General features: G+C 34.3%; 1 long non-coding RNA gene across 1 annotated transcript; it reads right to left on the reverse strand.

Moving 5' to 3' along the window:
* Positions 1–6,769: 6,769 nt before the first annotated feature.
* Positions 6,770–9,001, reverse strand: LOC107918387 (uncharacterized). The gene is made up of 4 exons (XR_001690081.2): positions 8,664–9,001; positions 7,563–8,413; positions 7,313–7,496; positions 6,770–7,064 (listed from the first exon to the last, which is right to left on the reverse strand). It is a non-coding gene; the product is annotated as an uncharacterized lncRNA (long non-coding RNA).
* Positions 9,002–9,269: the final 268 nt, after the last annotated feature.

The raw sequence follows: 9,269 nt of genomic DNA on the forward strand, positions 1-9,269 counted from the left end.
TTAATCAAAATTATAAGAATACCTTGAAAAACAATTTCAATTTTTGGTCACCCCAACTTAAGATGAACAATGTCCCCATTGTTAAAAACAATAGAGAGAATAAAAGTATAGAAGTGAATAGATACTGTACACCAAGTAGGACCCTAGGAAAAGGAGATGAGTCAAGTTTGACTGCTTAAATACCAAGCTTTTCCAAGGTAAATCCAACCCTAGGCATGTACATATCTATTGCCGCACTTCTTATTTTGCAATTTGCTCAATTTTTTTGATAATTTCCACCTCTTATTTTATTATGCGAGAAATAAATTTCTAATCCTAAAAACTTTAAATGTCCTAAGAACGAAAATAAAATAAAGTAAAGATCGCCCATTTGTATTTATTTGCAGATCCCTTAGAATCTGACTCATCTTTTGCTCCATCGTTTTTGTTTTTGCATGAATCGCTTTGTTCCCTCTTCAATGTTGGACTCCATGGTTCAACTATAAAATCTGGAAACTCAGGCACAAAAATAAACGGGTCATGAAATATTTTCGTAAAAGCGCTTCTCATTTAGTCATCCCGTATTTTTTAATATCTCCAGTAAGTTTGTTGCTACCACTGCATATGTTGCATTAGGTCCATCAACTTTGATAGCTTATCACGAAGATTTGGGCAAGACAAATGAGTTCTAAATGTTGGGGTCGCCATGTCAGTTTGATCATTGGTTCAATTGGTTTTGCCTTATCAGGGACTTCAACTGGCTGCATTGGTTCGATCTCTGTGGGATCGTCTTCTTCTTCTTCTTCTTCTTCTTTTTCTTCTTCTTATTCTTCTTCTTCTTTTTCTTTTTCTTCTTTTTCTTTTTATTCTTCTTCAGAATCCTCATTCAGTTCCACTCGTTGTTGTAGAACAGAATCTTCAGCTACTCAGTAGAGGTCCCAATATGTGATTGTGTCTTGGCTATAACCTGTCTTCTTTACGTTTGCAAAAATTTTAGTTTTCAAGCACAAAATGGTTATCGTAAAGCGAATATGTTGGGCCAGAATGTTTGGCAGCAAAATTCTAAATTTCTCTCAGAATGATTTTCCCACATCAATGGTCTTTTCCGTAAAAATCAAGTATAACAAAACCATTCACTCTAATGAAATTGTGGTCCTATGTGAAATAGGCATAAGGCTAAACCAAACAAAATAACACCATACCTTCGCTAGTGGTGTCAAATATTCTCTGAGACAAGTGTGAATTCCATGCTTTGACACAGTCCAGTTAGAACCTGGAACTATAAGTTCCTTGAGAATTTCTTGCAAATTTTTAGTCTCAATATTTTTCATTAAGGAAGAAGATTCATCATCTTCAAAAACAGGTAAATCAAATAATTCATTTATAGTTGAATTTATTGGTACCTTGATTCCTCAGACAAAGACTTCTATTAATTTGCTTGAGGTCAAATTCGCATAAAATTCTCAAACTAACTCTTCATCTGCACTTGGTCTTTTCTCACAAGACACTTCCCAATTTAAAGCTTCAGCAACTCGTTGAATTCTCGCCATGAAATTAGTATAGTTGTTTTCTTTCAATGTAAAGCCTTTTTCTAAGTGCATTTGTTGATTTTTGAAGATGCTATCGTATTTAGCTTTGGCTTATTCATAGTGGAATTTATTTTGTGATTCTTCTACTTGGACAGAGGCACGAGTTCTTTTGCGAGGCATGATTAACCTGAACATAAGATGGAACAAATATTTTCTCAAAAATTCAATTTGCATAAAATATTAATAATTCAATAATTTGAAAAATTAAATATTTAAATAAAAATGGAATTTAGGAGAAAAATTTAATTACCACCTTTGTATAAAAATTTAAAATTTAAAAATAAAATTAATATGGAGCTAATAGAGTTGGTTTAGGGTTGGTTGGAGGGTAATTGGTTGGTGGCTAGTTGTGATAGTAGTGTGGTGCTAAAGAGACAAGGGCCGTGCGACTAGCAAGTGTAAACAACAATGTACGATGGCTAGGGGCGTAAACAGCAGCATGCGGGATCAACAACAATAGTGCACAAGCAAGGGCTGGTGTGTGTCAATCAAGGCGCGAGTAGGGGCAGGTGTGCCAGGAAACAGGTGCGTGGGTAGTAAGGTGCAAGCAGAGCTGGTGCACTAGCAGGGCCAAGGTGAGCTGCTGGTGGTTGGCTTGTTTGTGTGCGGGCAAGGATGTGCACAGGTTAGTTAGCGATGTGCGAGATAGAACAGTTGGCGAGGTGTGTGCGATGGTGGCTACTGGGTGTGTGCTGCTGCTAGTGGTGCCTTTGACAGTTACCCATAAGAGCTGCGACACTAGATAGCTTGGAGGTTGGAATGTTTTAAGAGTGATGGAAGAAAATGTGCATGGAAATGTGGTATTTAAAGTGTGAGTATAGGGGTGTTCAACTTGAATTCTTAGAATAAATTAATAATAAAATATTCTAAGTCCTAATGTCAGATAAAGTTAATAACAATTAATAAATAATATAATGTATATTAAAATATTATTTGCTATTACTTTATTTATTGAAATAAAAACTCTTAAATAAAATGTTAAATCAATTCTAATCCTATGTAAAGTTGATAACAATTCATATATATTATATAAAATATAATTATATATTAGTTATCATCATCTTATTTATTAAAAATTAAATTACAAATTTTAGTTTAGCTACTTTTAAAGGTATTTACAAAAAGAGACAGCTAATTTCAATATTTACAAAAAAACCAAAAAATTTTGCAAATAATTCAAATAAGTCCCTAAACTTAAAGAAAATTTGAAAATTGAGTTGCAATTAAAACTTGGATCAATATTGACCCTTTTATTTGAAAAACTAAAAAATTATTTTGCCATTTAGGAAATAATTTCTCGAAAGATTAAGTTAAAATCAATTCCCAGGAAAGATTGGAGGGTTCACAAGTGGTCCTGCTTAAGTTCCAATCTCCTAGACAAAATTTATTTTAACATACTAATCCAGAAAATATACCCTAAGTCATTTATTTAAATGAAAACAAGAAAAATTAAGTATCCAATAAAATGAACGAGACTTTATCCTGCTCAATTTTATCCCCCTAGTAATGTTTTAAGCGCTGAGCATTAACTTGAAAATTACCTCCCCTACCTTGAAGCTCGACAACTCCATATGGAAAAACTTGGTGAATAGTAAATGGACTAGACCAACGTGATTTCAACTTACCTGGAAAAAACCTTAATCTGGAATTGAGCAATAAAACTTGCTAACTTGGTTCAAATTCTCGAACTCAGATGTGCTTATCATGCCATCTCTTTAATCTCTCCTTAAATAACTTGGCTTTTTTCATATGAGAAAGTTTGGAATTTTTCTAACTCGTTAAGTTAAAGCATTTGTTTCTCTTTGGCAAGCTTGGGATCCAAATTAAGTTGTTGGAGAGCCCAATAAACTTTATGTTCTAACTCCAAAGGCAAATGACAAGCTTTCCCAAGGACAAACAGATAATGAGACATCCCTAAAGGTGTAACAAATTATTTTTAGTGAAATCAAAATAGTGGTTTCAAGACCACAAATTTGAAGTCAAAAAATTTATTTTATTATTATTTTATTGCCTACAGCATGATAGAAATTTCGTGTAAAAATTTCGTTAAGAAATTTTACCGCTTACATGCTTAATTTGATAAAAATGACTTAATCATGTAAAGTGTAAAAGTTGAGTTCTAATAGCTAAAGGTATTAAATAGCTAGAACTATAAAGTGGAGGTCCTTATATGATAATTATACCATTAGAGTTGATAGTGGATTTTAATGATTTGGCATTATTGAAATTTGAATGAATTATTAAGGTTAATTTTGGAAATTAGTAATTAAAGTTATAATTAATTAAATAAAACAAACTATTATCATCCATTATCATCATCTTCCACTGAATTTGAAGATAAAACCTAGCCATGGAAGCTTGAAGTTTTGGCAAGCTTATTTTGCTCAATTAGGTATGCATTTTTGTCCCGTTTTTGATGATTTCTATATTTTCGAGATCGTTGTAGCTTAATTTAGCTAGCCCGAGGACTAATTTGCAAAACTATTAAACTATTAGGGTTTTACCATTGATGAATATATACGAGTTTTGAATTTTGATGCTAGAAAATGAATGGTTGTTGTTATATAAACAACTTTTGTAAAGGAATTTTGTATGAAATTATCAATTAGGGGATAAATTGAAAAATGTGATAAATTCATTGTGAAATTTGTGAATTTGTGAAATATGTGGGCTTCTATAAGCATGTATAAAAATCGGCTAGGCTTGGGTAGGGAAAAAATTGCATGAGTTTCATTTTCTGAGCCTAAGGACTAAATTGTAAAGAAATTAAAAGTATACGGGTAAAATGGTAATTTTTCCAAAATATGTGTTGGACTAAATTGAATGTGAAATATATTGAATTGGGTTAAATTTATCCATATAGATCCAGTCAAACCTCGTATGAAGTTAGATCGAGGCAAAGAGAAAATCTCAGATTAATCGCCTCCGTATCTACGTAAACTCGTCGAGGTAAGTTCTTGTAATTAAATTGAGTATTTGTATGTTTTAATTGAATTATATGTATGTAATTTGTATAATTGTCATGTATAAATACCGATCGCATATCTGACGACGTACGACGATTATTAAGTCACGTTTGAACCTTAGGAATTCGTAGGATACAAATGACATGTCATTAGGGTTACCGATTCTTAGCTCGTCTGAGCTTACCGAGTTGCAGCTCGTGAAAGCTTACCGATTCTTAGCTCGTATGAGCTTACCAATTTATAGCTCGTGAGAGCATACCGATTCATAGCTCGTATGAGCATACATGTACAGGAATTGACGGATTATAGTTAGCACACTATATGTGAGCTATCCCGAGTATCCAACGATATTCTAAATGGTTCAACGGGAAATGTTTTGTTACGAGATGATATGAGTTTGATACGAACTATTACAGGTATATACATTAAATATATAGTGATGAAATAATATGATATACTGAAATATGAAATGGATGATACATGTATATGAAACTTGCTTAATTATTATGTTCATCCATGTTTATTGGTTATTATAGGTGTTTTACATGGCTAACATGTTGGTGAATATGTGCTTAGGATTTTGGCAAAATTGAGTTGGGATATGCTATGTTTACTTACCTTAATTGTGACTAAATGGTAAGTTAAATTTTATGTCATAAGAACTTACTAAGCTTAAATGCTTACTCTGTGTATTTTTCGTGTTTTATAGTGAATTGGAAGCTCATTCGAGTTGAAAGCTTGTCGGAACTATATCACACTATCCATCGGCTCTTTCGGTACATTCAATTGTTTAATTTTGGTTATAATGGCATGTATAGTTTATTTTGGCTAATGTTGACCTATATGTGTTGTTGTGATTGTGGCCATATGATGTAGCTTGTGTTTTAGTATATTTTGGTATATATATAGGTAGCCTTATCATGTTGATGTGTGGCTTGATATGGCAAAATGATGGAAGGTAAAATGGTCGTTTGAATATGCATTTTGTATAAGCTTTGAAGCTTGATTGAATTGTTGTGAATTGGTACTTATTTGAATGGCTTATTTGGTGTTTTAAGTGTACAAGTTATATGTGAATTATATGACCATTTGATGCTAGTGATTAAGTGGTATAATTGGTACCAAATGGTATGTTTTGATAATTGATCTACATGGTAAGTTTTGGTGCAAATATGCATTTATGTTAGTTGATCAATTGGTTATATTGAACACATGATTAGTCATGTTTATAAATTGTCATTTGAGGTGCCTAAGGGCATATTGGTTCTATGTGATCATACCATTTGTATAAGGCTAGAAAATGCATGGTTTTGGTACCTTATTATGGCTTGCTTATATGCATAGTGTTAGGTGTAGGTTTATGTCAAATTGGGTGAGAAATATGGCTTGTAAAATGGCCTATTTTTATCCATACCGGTAGAGACACGGGCATGTGTCTCAGCAGTGTGTGACACATGACCAGGTGACACAGCCGTGTGTCCCCTGTAGCTTTCAAAGGGTTGCGAGTCAGGTTGTTACACGGCCTAGCACACGGCCTGGCACACGGGCGTGTGAGACTACTTCGAAGGGTACACGGCTTGGTACACGAACATGTGGCTTAGCCGTGTGGCCCAAGTCAGTGAGTTACACGGGCACGGGCATGGGCTGGGACACGGTCGTGTGTCCCTATTTTGAATGCCCACATGGCCTAAGACACGGGCGTGTCTCTTGGCCGTGTGAGTCACACGGCCTGGCCACACATCCGTGTGAGTCACACGACCTGGCCACACGGCTGTGTGACCCCTACAGTTTTGAAAATTTTCAATGTTTTCCGAAAAATTCTGAGTTTCCGATTTAGGCTCCGTTTGTTTTCCAGTAAAATGTTTTCTGGAAAATGATTTCTGGAAAATGATTTAATTTTCTGGAAATGATTTACTTTTCTGGTGTTTGGATGAATCTGTGTAAAATATTTTCTATTCTTTAGCAGATTTCCTGAAAATATTTTTCGGAAAAGCTGTTTTTACATATATTGAGCAAGCCTTTTCTGTTGACATCAAAATTCTGTTTCACGAAGTGAATTAGAAACCCTTTGGTGAACTTGCACCAAGCTGTAGTGGAACAAAGAACCTCAATCCCTGAATGGAGTAACAGTTGTTTCTGTGGTATCTATTAAGTTGGGAACAGTGGAAAATTCAGGGCACACCGTAGAAAATATTAATCAAGCAAGCATCGTATTTACTACAGGATTTAAAAGAAAAAAAAATGCTATATTTGCTTTATCCTTTTGGATGACGATATACAGTTTTCTGTTCTTTTCAGTATGAAGCATATGTTAAAACAATCTCTATCATAGTTACAAAGATGAACTATATATAATTCTCTTACCATAAATTTAGACTCTAACTAATTGTGGTTCTTTACAGACAAATGTTTTACCACAGCTAGAGATGCTTTGGGCAAAAGCTTCCTCCATTTTCTGTGTTCTTTCTGTCTGGCAAAGTATCTTCTATAAACATAAAGGGAACCAAATCTTGCAAGGCAAAGTCAAAATCTGGAAAAACATCCAAAAGAAAATTCTAATTTAATATAAGAAAAAGCATAAGTTGCAATTTGTATGTGTTTATTACTATAGGTCATGTAATAAAATGAAACAAATGCAAGGTAATAGCAATAAAAGAAACTGTGAATGGTGAGTTGCAGGCTCTTTGTTATTCAAGAAAAAATAGACTGTACTGTAAAACATAGGAAAGAAAAAGATATGCTGGTACAATATTCTGAAAATAACCATGCAACACATACCTATTAAAGCTATTTTCAACTTTGACTTTCTCAAGGTCCAGACCAGAGCTAAACTTTTTCTACAACGTTCATCTGAGTTGTACATTTAAGAAGGCTTCTGTATTCATTACTTCTTGACCACTCATCAAACTCACGTGCATGTAGGACAGGCAGAGGATGTGAAAGTTGCCGCGTTTGAGTATTTCTGGACATCATTAGTTAATTAGACACAAACAAAATGAAAATTGTAGGCCAATTTTTAATGCTTTACCTTATATAGTACCCAACTGGGCTCGAAGAAACTTTATCATAAGAGCGAGCTTGCTGTAAAAATGCATCCATATTTAGCTGATCAGCCATTGATGGGCAGCCACCAGCTAATTTCATTAAAATAGAGATGACAACCTCTTGTAGGTGCACCACAAAGAAAATCAGATAACGAAATCTCAACTATATAATTGCAGATTGTGTTGGCTCAGAGAATGATATTTCATACCTTGGGAACTTGTGCAACGAGAAGGGCTGCACGATCACAAGTAAGCTCTGCTGCCCTAAGCCAACGGAATAACTGTTCCTCTAAAGTCTGAGCTAGAAAGGCACCACAGATATATGCCACAGACTCATAGCCAAAAGCTTGAGTTGTTTAGGGAAAAAATAAATCTTTTGGAGGATAATGTGCCACCAAAGTTTTATACACTACAATAGGAGATCAAAAACGTTAATCCTAGTTCTTGTAAGGACAATCATCCTCAAGATTCTCTTGTTCTTCTCCTCAGTGAACACCACAAGATGCATACCAGCGAAGTTGTTTTCTCCATCGTATAATGTTCTCCACAACAATATATGAAGCCCTCCTCCAAAAGTCAAGTGCAATAGACTAAACCAAAGAATCACTTATCCTAAAAGTCCATAAGCTCCTTTGCTTTGACTGGGATGTTTTCTCGAGTATAATGTGCTCTAGCTAAACTAAAATTGTATCACAGTAGCTAAGTTGCCACAACTGATGGAAAGAACTAAAATCATACTAGGAACAGTATAGGCTCCAAGAGTGAGAAGATTTGCAAAGGTAAGCCAGACACCATGATCACATTTGAGATGACCCAACTCATGAGCCAAAACAGCCTATTTCAAAGTTGAAAAGAACTAAATTAATGGTACTTTATCTTTTAAAACACAGCACTACTATGGAAAATAAAGCACATCTAATCTGATTTAGACATTTATAATCACATATATGAATATGGAAACATTTTGTAATAGAACACTAGCGTCTTAGAGGATTCAAGCAGCAGTCAATACAGTAAAAGGGAAAACCAAAATGGACAGCGAGTTTAAGTCATTTAGTAAAAGAGAATGAGAAAGGAGTGAAGACCTGCAATTCGTTTCGCGTCAGAAGCTCCACAATACTAGTATGAATGACAACAAATGGTTTTTTACCACTTATAGCTAGTGTATAAGCATTTGGAACAGGACTTTGCCGAACATAAAGATCAGGAGATTCAATATTCAATATTCCCGCAGCTTCAATCATCATTTTATGAAGTTTAGGAAGCTGATACAAGAAATTAAAAGTCAATAATTTGAAACAATTTGCGTTGGATACAACCGATCAAAACAACTTTAAACAACAATCTTCTAAACATCAAATAACCTGATCTTTCGAAACAAGGACTGAAGTCCCTATATTCTCAAGAAACATGATTTGCTTTGTGACAGTTCCTGCTACAAAGCATTAAGGGAAAAAAAGCTACTTTAACATTCATTCTCAAGGAATCTGTTGGATATATGATGAAGGAAAGACTGAAACTGAAGCAAAAACAAAATAAAAATGGAGAAATCAAATTGTGAACAATTGTTTCATTACCAGAACTAGAGGATTTTTGTTTTATGGTCATGTTTGTCTGTAAAAAAGAGTAGAACTTCAGCTTTCAATTTTTTTCATTCTTACCTTCGAGAGAGGAAGATGAAAGCTTGTGCA

Source organism: Gossypium hirsutum, chromosome D08 (genome assembly GCF_007990345.1).
Source record: "Gossypium hirsutum isolate 1008001.06 chromosome D08, Gossypium_hirsutum_v2.1, whole genome shotgun sequence".
In the NCBI taxonomy this organism is placed as follows: Eukaryota; Viridiplantae; Streptophyta; class Magnoliopsida; order Malvales; family Malvaceae; genus Gossypium; species Gossypium hirsutum.